The sequence below is a fragment of the Rhinolophus hipposideros genome (assembly GCF_964194185.1).
Source record: "Rhinolophus hipposideros genome assembly, chromosome: 3".
In the NCBI taxonomy this organism is placed as follows: domain Eukaryota; kingdom Metazoa; phylum Chordata; class Mammalia; order Chiroptera; family Rhinolophidae; genus Rhinolophus; species Rhinolophus hipposideros.
In genome coordinates, this window is record NC_138049.1 from 53,230,545 (window position 1) to 53,242,787 (window position 12,243).

Here is a 12,243-nt window from a genome sequence, read left to right on the forward strand (position 1 = left end):
CCTCCTAAATCATAAAGGCTTTACATTACTATAACTTTCATTCTAACTTATCTTTACAAGTTATCTAAAATAGGAATAATAAATAACCATAAAACCTCAGAGGGGTAGTGGAATACAAGAAACATTTGTGTTCAGGAGTCTATGGGTTATCTGGGTAATTCTGAGCTGGGTTCAATGGGGCTCCATCGTGTGTCATCTATGATAATCTTAGTTGGGACAACCTGTTTCTCACACTCCAGCAGACTAACCTGTGGTAGCAGGGTCCCAAAAGAGACAACAGAACAGCATAAGCCTTCTTGAGGTCTAGGCTCAGAGCTGGCACACCATTACATCATAAAATTGGCCAAAATAAGCCATCAGGCCCATCTAGATTCAAGGAGTGGGAAATAGAATTCAACCATTGATATAAAATCAAATCTCGGGGTGGCCGGTTAGCTCAGTTGGTTAGAGCATGGTGCTCTTAACAACAAGGTTGCCGGGTCGATCCCCACATGGGCCACTGTGAGCTGCGCCCTCCGCAACTAGATTAAAACAACTAGATTAAAACAAGTACTTGACTTGGAGCTGATGGGTCCAGGAGAAACACACTTAAATAAAAGTTTAAAAAAAAATGTTGTGAATTCTCAACACTATGAGAAAAAGGAATGCCAGTTTACAAAAAAAAAAATCAAATCTCAAAAGTCACATCACAGGGAGGGGCCATTTTTTAAATCAATCGACCATAGTGGCATTTTTAAAAATCTCTTTTTCAAATATACCACAAGATCCTTAGAAATAACTAATGTCCTCAACCAATTTCCTAGGAATTTTTCAGATTTACTAGCATTGGATTTTAATGTTGCCTTGGTGGTCTAAGGATTCATGTTCTAAGATTACGTTTCAGATTAATACTTTGAATCTTACATAATACAAAGATGTTAAGTAAAACAAAATAACTTAGTGGCAGAACCAGAAATAGATATTTCCTTAACTACCACTCTGATTCTCCTTATACCTTGCTGGCTTTTTTCATCCCTTCTTCTTTATTGTTAATGTTACCGCCTATCCAGAATAGTTCCTAAGAGCCCTTACTGCTTCCCATCTGGAAACTCCTTCATTACATCTTGCACGCAACTGCCAAAATGACCCTAAAACTGTATTTGGTCACATGACTTCCCTCTGTAAAACACTTGAATGATTTTTCTATTCCCTCAGAATAAGGTCCGCACCCTTGTTTCAGGATCATACACGCCCACACACCACACATCACCCAGAACCACCTGGTCTCTTCCCATATCTAACTTTGTCTCCTGTCACCTCCACACACTCCTTATGTTCTAACTCCACCTCAATGTCCTAAGAACATGCTAAGCACAAAGATCCCACATCTTTGAGCCTTTGAGATGCTGTTCTCCGTTGTTGCCTATGAAATTTATTAAAATGTAAAAAACAGTTAAAGTATAGAAATGGATACTTAACTATACTGTCAGTATGAGTTTAAATTGTTATGAGTTTGCTGGAAAACAATTTGGGCAGTACCCAAATATTTATTTTATAGTAAAATGCAAGATATTTGTGTTTTAGGGGGGAAACATATTAAACCGTGTTCTTCCTCCTTCAATGTCTATTCTAAAGCTAGAAACAAGAATAAGAATGAGAACAGTACACTGAAGTTTAACTGAAGTTTACTGGTAAGAAACAGTGTTAAATAAGTGAGATTCTAAGTAATTAATAAGTATCATATAGACTAAAAATCCAGAAATACACACATTTTTAACCACTGACATTTTGTCTTTCTCCTAAGAGTGAAAGAGATTCTTTCAGCATCTCCTCCAAGCATCAGAACATATATAAAAAGAAAACTAAAATCTTGTAACAGCCTGGTTCGAAAGAAATGACCCTAGAAAGCCAAGCAATTGCCAGGGACAGCCTGCAAGCAATCCTGTACCTCCTTGGGCCCTCATTCAAGTTTAATGTGTAAGATCCACACGGAAGGTCAGCCTGCTGTACTGAGGAAGTTGAATGTGGATGCTCCACATTTGGTTGTGGGGAGAACTTGGACCAAACCCAAAAATGAAACAAGCTAACTGTTTCTGAGAGCAGAAGGAACATTGCTAGCATCTTAGTGAAGTTGGCAGTTTTTCTGCCGAGTCCCTTCTGATGAATCAGGTGGACAGCTCGAGGTGAGAAAAAGTGAGTGATGGACAGATGATGGACTAATATGACCAGAGCGTTCAGAGAGAGACAGTGAAGCATCTGCTGACCCCCTGGCTCGGAGTAAAGAAATCTGTGTGTTGTCAGCTAAATGGAGAGCAAAGGAGCTGACTCTGCCTGCTTTCTGAAACTGACCCCACATATCCTCATTCACTCCCTCATGGGTAACCTACTTAACAATCCTTAACACGTGTCTCTCAATGAAGCCTTCCCATGTTTCACTATCACAAAACTATTTTTAAGCAAGGTTTATTGGAAGTACACACTCCAAAGTTTTTTTCATATCAAATAGAAATAAATTGCAGACCTACAATTGGCATTGATTTTTTTCCTTTACTCTCATGGTTTTATTAAGCACTTTTCATAAATACAAATAAACACTTTATTTCAACTTTATAGGCAAATACAATTTGGCTATGGAGTATGGGCATTTGAGGGGGGCACTTACTGATACATAACTCATTTTTTACTGTAAGTGAATATGTTCAATAGAGCTGAGAACTAGAAGGTAACAGCCTAGAAACCAAAAGTAAGTAGTAAATTCCTTAAACTGAAAACTAACTTCAGATATGCCCCGAAGGAAACCGTATATAAATCATATGGCAAAGTATTAGTAATAGTTTTATAAGGGGATGTCAAAATAAAGGAAGAAAATTTCTTTCTATTCTCAGAGAAAAATGAACCAGCACATATAGACACTGGCATAAAACAGGATTAATGCTCAAAATCATTGAATGGTTGGGGCAAGGGGAAGAAAATAAAATCTATTTCTTTCATGTATACTCTATTACCATTTCTATTTTTCAGGATCAAATAGATTGTTTCATTACTAACACACTTTAGTAGTTATGTGATTTTTTTAAGTTAGGAGGATAATTTATTATGTATTTTAACTGGAGTTGGAAACAGCCATTACGAAAGCCTTAACAATGCTGCAGACAAGCCAGCCCAACGCAGATGGAGCCCAGCTCACTTAATTTAGCTGCATTTGGCTTTTTTCTCCATTTCTGGATTAGGGGCTATATCTTAATCTCATATAAGGAAAAATATATCATTTAAAAATTATTCAAAGAGGATAAAAGCTTACAAACTAAACTAGAAAAAATATTTTCCTCCGGATATGATATTTGCTATTTTCAACATTTTGAACATATTTCAATATTTTTAACATAAATGGCACTCTCCTGTTCCCCAAAGTGACAGGCAGAATTCTAAAATGACCCCTAAGAATCCACACTCTGGTGTTTAGCATTCTGTATAATCCCCTGCCTTTGAATAGGGAAAAGACCTGCAAACGTGATAGAATATCTCTCCTGTAACTAGGTTATGTTATATAGAAAAAGTGAAGAGATTTTGCAGATGTAATTAACATCCTTATTTGGGTTACTTTAAGTTGATTAAAAAGGAGGTCATCCTAGGTGGGGCTGACCTAATCAGGTGAGCCTTTTATAAAAACGCAGAATTTAGAGATCAGAGACAAAAGAAGTCAGAGAGATTCTCCAACTATCCTTGAAGAAAGAGACAGCCATGCTGTGAACTGCATTTGCAGAGGGACGTCCTCTGGGAGCTAAGTGAGGTCTTCTGTCCCAAACTGTAAGGGACTGAATTCTGTTAGCAACCTGAACGAACTTTGAAGAGGACACCAAACCTTACATGAGATTATAGCCTCAACTAACACCTTGAGTTTAACTGGGTGAGACCCTAAGCAGAGATAATCCATATGTGGACTCCTAACTCACAGAAATATTTTGGGGGGGAGGGGCAGGGGGTACAATATGCCACCTCAAAAGTATAACACTTTGGCATATTGATTATTTTGAATTAAAGTTACTTAAGAAACAGCTGGTTCAAGAAGGACACTCTGAACCTCCTTTGTCCCCATGAAAGCAGAGCAAAATCTCCTACATGAAAGGACCCTCCCTACACCAGGAGGGTAGAAGGCATCTTTATGGCCAAAGGTAGGGGATTCAAGGCAGAGAAGGCTGTATAAACAAGCTCTGTTACTTCCTTATTAATTTGCTACCCCAAGTCCAAAACCCTTTGTTTTGTCAAATCATCACAAATAATTATTTTTGTCTAAAAGTTATAAAAGCTACCTGCTTTCGTCACTTCTTTCAGTCTCTTATTTCTATGAGCTCCCCTACATACATAATTAAACTTGTTTTTTCTTCTGTTAATCTGTCTTCTGTCAATTTAATTATTAAACCAGCCAAAGAATGGAAGAAGGGAAAATATTCCCTCCTCTACACTGTGAAATAACAATTTGTGCTGTTTTGAGCTACTAAATTTATAAGTGATTTATCATAGAGCAATTAAAACTAATAAATCCAATATGTTGTTGGTTAGGTTTCATGGTATATTCTCAAATGAAAAGGACATTAGAAATCATCTAGTCAAACATTTCAACCAATTAGTTATGTAAATTCATTCCTGATTAGAGAAATTAATTAACCTCTCCTTGTTTCCTTGATCATATACTGAAAGGCTGTGGATAGCTTTCAAGAACTGATCCAATGATCGACTCATTTCCTCAGATGTCCTTCACGTGCCTACCCATGTGGCTGGAAGCAACACCGGTAGAGTGCAATATAGTGGCACAAAGTAGTCTGCTTTGCCAGGCACGGGGCTACATGGTACTTAGTTACAATTATCTGGACCAAAAGTAGGTTTGCGATTTAGCCATCCAATTTAGCTCACCAGGATGTATACCACTGGCCAGGATCAAAAAACTGAATGTGGACACATTCTAGTCAGTTGGTTCTTAATGGGAGAAAATTTTTAAATGCACATAACTTTGAAATGGGTGTCTGAAGTTTCAGGTCCAGAGTCTATCTCTGCCACCAATCCACTGTGTCATCTTAGGCAAGGCCTGAAACTCCATATGTAAATTGTGAAGTTTTGTTAATTATTAGACGAAACTCTCAAAAGGCCCTTCTAGCACAAAAGTTCTAAGATTATGTTAGTTCATATCTATTTCTTTAAGAAGGGCTGAGCCTACACCAGTTCGGATGATTGTTTTGGTCTACCCACTGGAAATACTATTGTTGTTTTTTAAATTTTCTCTAAATGAAGAATAGCTAGTTCAAATCATACAAGTAGCATAATAAAAGTTTTGGCATCTACCCTGTTAGTACTGCAGGTCACAGTAGAAAGAAAAGATGGGAGACGAGGAAAGAGAAGAACAGATTCGGAAGGAGAAGAACAAGGCACTAACAGGAGAGAGGAAACAGGGATAAGTAGGACATAGGCTGTAGAGACAAGAATTATAAATGAAAAGGGCAATGACCACCAACTTCCTCAACCTCATTTCCTTTCGAAGAAGGAATTCCAGGGATGAAAGTATTCAAGAGTCCCACATGGAAAGGCCTTTCTGTGGATCCCAAAATGTAAGAAAACTATGAACAGGCTTCTAGCCTACCTACAATATGAATTCAGAATATCCCTAAAAACAACTATAGGATTCATAGAATCCTAAGGCAACTCAGAGTTCACTTACAAGACTCTCTACCCATGTAAGAGAAGATTTAGTCTCTGAGAGGTGCCCTTAAATGATGCTGTCACTAAGATCCTACAAGGCAGAGTCCATGTTTAATAATTCCCTGCATTATCTAGAACACTGCTGCATGAAATATTAGCTCCTTCTAAACGCTTTTGAAAATCCTACTAGTGATAGTGTATGATCCAATAAGAGATCTGTAAATAATAACACCCAGAAAGGAACAATTTAAACATCTGTCCTTTTTAAACATCAGTGAACACATCTTAACAGACTCTTAACAGAAGAAAAAACAAGTTTAATTATGTACGTAGGGGAGTCTTAGGATAAATTGACAGTGAATGCCTAGGGGGCCATATGGTAATGAAAGAAATTTAACCCCCGGGAGCCTTGTGGATCTCAGGGTGTATAAACCCAAAGTAAACTACCAGGATCTTTCACAGGCATCAATTTCAAATGACCTGATAACTAAAAGAAAAACAATTGTATTCTTCTGATTAACACATGTTTCAGTACGAAGTCCACGGGAGACTTAATTCATACAATCTATGTCTATAGGATTCTTATTAATGTAAAGAGTAGGCAGAGGGGCAGAGGAGAAAGGCACAGATTCTAACAATGTTATGACGAACTAAGACAAATATTTTGAACTTCATTATGCCAGTCAAAAACATAATTCAGTAGAGGGAAAGCTGTTATTTCCCCCAAATTTCAGCCTAGCCTAGCTTTCCATAGTGGATAAAAGTAAATGCTATATTGAGAAACTCTTTTGTGGAAGAAGGTGTTAAATCCCCAATTACATCTCAGAAAGAGGGAAAATAAAAAAAACCTCAATAGTTACTCATCATAGAAAATGACATATATTTTGAGATCAAGAGTCAGCCACCTGCCTAGCACATAGAGTGAATGAAAGATTTTAAAAAACCTATCCTATAGTCTGTGATGATATAAGTTTGATAAGAAAAATGATAGAGAAGATTAATACATTGTATAGCTGCAAGCGCATAGTTAAAATTAATGGCCTTCAGAGTTCTCTTCCAACACTCTCATGAGTGTCCAAAAAGGCCCCTTTGAAATCTACGAAGTTTCATGTTGTATTCAGGGTCACAAGGCAAAACATTAATGGTGAAATAATTTTGCAAGCCATTTTTTATTTTTATGCAGTAAAAATCACATACATGTGTATGTATGCATATATAATTTTCTACAAAATGCTTACCTTTTATACTCTCACTCTTTTAATTTTTACGACCTTAGACATTCAATAGCATGATAACTAATAATTTAGAGTTCTACCTGTGAAATATTTCCTCCCAGATAGAGACAAAGAAATCCAATGACAATTAAGATAAACTACTAGCAAGCTAGAGAAGAGTAGAAAACTATTTTGAAAGTAAAATTTAAAGAGTCATACAGACATCAAAAAGGGGAAGAAAATGATCATTGTAAAAATTTAGCAGGAGCGAAAAGAAGATATGCACTTGCAAAGACTCTGAACTCGAACTCTAAGAAAACAGAGAAATTTGGGACCTAAATGGCAAGGATTAACTATTCTTGATATACATTTTCTTGCCATTAGAGAACCATCTTTAAATGACTAAGATAATTAATGAGTCACAACACAAGCTCTTAACTGAAACATTTTAAATACAAGGAAATAGTTTTGTGACTTACTGCAAAGCCCACTGTAAGCTTACAGAAAAGTGCAGTTTTTCCTCATTTGCAAGGTAATTATGTTTATTCTTTTGATACCTACCAATACTGCATTTATTTACTTTAGTGATTCAGGATGTTGCTTAAGGAAAATTCAGTGGAGAGGAAAAGGTTAGGAACAAAGCATAGAGGATAATACTGTTTTTGGAAATGAAGCAGATCATATATGGAAATATGTGTAGACTAGACCAAGAATTATTCATGAAAAACTAGTTGCCTCTCAGGAGGACATCTAGGGAATTAAGGTTAAAAGCTGCAGGAGACTGATTCACTTTATATTCTGGTCTAAGTTTTACCATGAGCCCATGTTACTTTTTCAAACAAATAAAAATTAAGTAAAAACAGCACGTGCTTGCTGTCTATTGCACGTAGTGAGGATGACAAAGAAACCAGAGTACACAGAGACAAACCACATACAACTGTGGAATTGTATCTTTCACCCAGAGTCCAGACACCTACAGACCTCAGGTACACAGGGACACCCCAAGGTGAACTAAGCAGGAAAGGCTTCTAGATTTGGCTTTAGCTTCACCATAACTAGCCACCAGGTCACCAGGTCTTCACCCAGTGCCTCGGTGGTGCTCACAATATTGAAGTGATAATCACTGAACACTCACAGACCAGCTCATTCTCACAACGAACCTGCAAGGTAGGCATGCTTTTCCACCTTTTAAACTGAGGTTCGGTGAGGTAAACAGATTTGCCCAAGGTCTCAAAAATCCCAAGTAGCAGAATGAAGAACCCCTCATGATATCTGGCCCCTAATCACCGTGCTCCTCTGCCACTCAGGAGTTGGGGGCACAAGTATTAGAAACAGCACAATACCAAAACAAGGATGGCAGCTGACAGCCAATGAACTAGAAAGAAGAAAGAAAACAGCTTTAGAATTGTATCCCCATTCAGAGCTCTACTCACAATCCAGAGTTAATGCTGTTACCAAAAACACTGAGCTATGTTACACTGTATTAGTTTCCGATTGCTGCTGTAACAAATTAAAACAAATTTTGTGGCTTAAATCAACACAAATTAATCATTTTATATTTCTGTAAATCAGAGTCTGAAATGAATCTCAGCAGGCTAAAATCCACTTAGCAGTGCTATGTTCTTTCTGGAGGCTCTAGGGGAGAATCCATTTTTTTCCTAAACTTGCAGCCCCTTTTCACCTCCTTGGGTTATATCACTCTGACACCTTCTGCCTCCTGATTTTCCTTGTGATTACTTTGGGCCCACTTGGATAATCCAGTATAATCGACTTATTCTAAAGTCAGATGATTAGCAACCTTAATTCTATCAGCAACCTTACCGCTATGCTTGCCATGTAGCAAAGCATATCCGTAGGTTTCAGGGATTAGAACATAGACAGCTTTGAGGGGCCATTATTCTGCCTACCATTTTAGGAAAACTTTTCATTAACAATATTAAAATGAAGTGGCTTTCAGCATTTTAATTGTGGTGGAAAATTGTATATATGATTCCTTGATGTTATTGGGGGAGAAAAGTTCATTTCTCTTCTTGAAAGCGTTTATTCTGAAAAAGAAAGCCATATTGTACATAATAGTACTTATCCATTTGTAAGCCAGAATAAATTATATAAATCATTACAGATAATAATATGTGACTGTAAGGTAAATTTTTAAAACTTCATATTTTCTTGCTGCTTCAACTTCCCCCACAAACAGGCTGAGCGGTCCCTGCCCAGGTGACCACGTGCACCAGTGTGATAGGCTGGCCTGCCACTAGTTCTCCTTCTTGTCCTCTCCTGACTGTAACCTAGTAACAGTCATTCCTTTTACTTGTGTGTTCTGCCCTGACCCCCAATAAAGCCACTTGCCCTGGGGGCTCACACTCTCACAGCTCCCCACGCCCCTGGTGGAACCTGACATTTTATCCTCTTCCCATGTGGCCCCCAGCATGGCACGAGTGTCCTCTTCTTTTACGACCTGTGAATACAATGCACCCTCTAAGTTCCTATGCTTCTCCAAGTATAATATCCACAGACGTGTTGAGGGATCTTCAAAGACCTCACAGGAGGACTTCTCCCCCATTTACAGCACAGTGACTACTTCATAATATGCTGATCACATTCACAATCGTCAGGTGGAAAATTCACTTTATGAAATAACTGGTACTGATGTTGCGACTTTCGATGTAATTTTACCTGTCTATGTATCTCAGAGAAACTCATGTGGTTGAGAAGGCCCTACCAGGCTCATTCTGAATGAATGCCCCCACAGGCACACAGCTATCATCTATGCACCTCCCTGGACCCCCCATCACTGCTCTAGGACATACCTTCTAACATCCACAAACCTTCCCTAACCCAACAAATCCAACATTTTTCACATATACACTAAAGGAGATCACATATTTTAAGTGGTCACTGGTCCACAGTTCTATATTTAGCTAATCGGCCATCTGCCCCTGTAGCCATCTGCTGAAAAAACAAATGGCACCATAGAAAAAAAGAAGAATCTCACTAGGGTAGCTGAAAAAAATTACAGAATTTTTAAAGAATCTATGTTCTATTAAAAGTAATCATTGAAATTACTTTAAAATAATTAAATGATAAAATCATCCACATTTGCGTTTTTCTAGCTGAGAATGTTGTTGGCTAAAGAAATGGCAGATGATTGATTAACTCCAAACAACTGAAAGAAAATAATCCAATTTGAGAATTTAGTTTAGATGTGTTTCAGTTGTAGCAAGTTTGCCCAAACACTAAGTTGTGCAGGAAATCACAATTTGTCAGGTGTGGCACTGGGTAGCTTCCAGTTATTAGTTTTGGTTCAATGCTTGAGTCTAGGAACAAAGGCGTTACATTCCATGCACATTTAAAAAGCAATTTCATAAGCTTAAAATGCCAGCGGTTTCCCATAAATGTTACTGTAATTAATTTAAATCACCTAATAATATTCCAGGAAAAAAAGTGACTTAACCATGTTATGCCCAAGTCCATTTTGCAAAAAAAAAAAAAAAAAAAAAAAAAACAGCAGCATGTCCTAGAGCTGGGAGATTTTTTTTCCTTGTTTTGTTTTTTTAATCGAAATGTCTGTCATAGTTTACTTATTATTATTATGCTTTTCAAGAAGCCATCTTTAGGCAGGCATTAAAAATGATTCAATTGATTCAGAGAATACTGATTTCTACGGAAGATTCAGCGACTAGGGACATACACAACAGGCTTCTTTTGCGGGCTAACAATCTCCAACCTGATCCATTATCTACCAGCATGGAAAAATCATAAGACATTATTTTGCATTCAAATCAGTTACCATTTTATTGTTAGCCTATATACTGCTTCCTTCAGGTATCTCATTTTCAAGGGTGAAAATAATGAGAAAAAAATATGATCTTATGTAAATATGAAGTCTACAATTATGATCTGCTAAAGGCTTTTTCCTTAAAAGCATCAGAACTTCTGAGTAAGCAAACATATTTTTCCCAACAATCAAGGTTTTTTTTGTTGGTTTTTATTTTGTTCTTTATGAAGCATTCTTATTACCTGGGTTTATAGTGACAGTGGATGAAATGTATTTGGATAGCTTTTTCATGCTGCGCATAAAGATCTTATCTACAACCATTCTCTGTACTTTCCATAATAACCAGTCAAATTCATAGATTTTGGCTGTGATACTTGAGTTGTGGTGTTTAGAAGGCCAAAGAATAAACTGCTTCAGTCCTTCAGTGTAAGCTCACCTGGTCAAGGTGTACTAGGTAAACAAAATGGAATGGCTGTTTTGTAATTTTGCAACAATTGAGTACTATTCCCTAAAACAGTCTTCAAATTTTACTACATATTTAAAGATTTTCATGATAAAATGTTGGAGATAAAAAAGGTCAAATATAAGCATATTCATATAGTTAACCTGATAGTATTCCTTAATTCTATACCTTCGAATTTCTGAAAGTCAGACTCCTAAACCTCTCTGCCTTGATCCCTAAGTCCTAGTTACATCTACTTCATTGACCAATGTCTCTGATTTTGCCTGGTGGCATCCAGGACACTGCCACCCACTACCTATGGAAAACAGCAGTGAGGTTGCATGGATAGGGCCTCCTCATGTCTCCAGAGAAATATTCCTCCAGCTGACTTCCTACATTTCTAAAAGCAGGCCACCTCCTTTTTGTGTTAAAGCTGCCAGTAGTCATCAACACAGAGGCTATTCAGGATTTTGTCAAGTGCCAGCTAACTCTTGGAGTTCCTTCACAGAAGCATCTAAATGTGCTTTATCCACCTGGTTCTCAGTATAGACATCCTCTTCAGCTTTCCACTCACGGTCCAACCAGTCCCTTAGAGCATCATCCTCCAAGCTTTTCCCAGTTTCAGTCTTTACTTTTGAAGTAGCACCAGTTTCAAGATCCTCTCAGGTATGTCAGTTGATTATGAGGACTTGCTCAAAGCATCCCTGCAGGTAGATACAAAATAGCCATAGAACCTATTTTGAGTGTTTACAGTCTGCAGTTTCAAAATGGCTGCATATGGTGGGAAAGGGTACCACAAGGAAGATAAGACAACTGTACTATGTATTAAACATTCAACCTACATTTACTGAGCCAAGAATCTTCTGTGTTGGCCAGTTAAAAAATGTAGTTTTGCCTAACAAGCTTATGGTGACTCTCAATGAATTCTAATGTAAAGATTTTATTTGAAGTATAAATTTCAATTTGTAATTTTTAATTGTTTTTATTTTTATCCAAGTACCATATTCACATAACTTTAAAAATCTGATGGTATTATAAGCCTTCTGATAAAAATTAGCAGTGCCGGGCCAGCCCGGTGGCTCAGGCGGTTAGAGCTCCATGCTACTAACTCCGAAGGCTGCCGGTTCGATTCCCACATG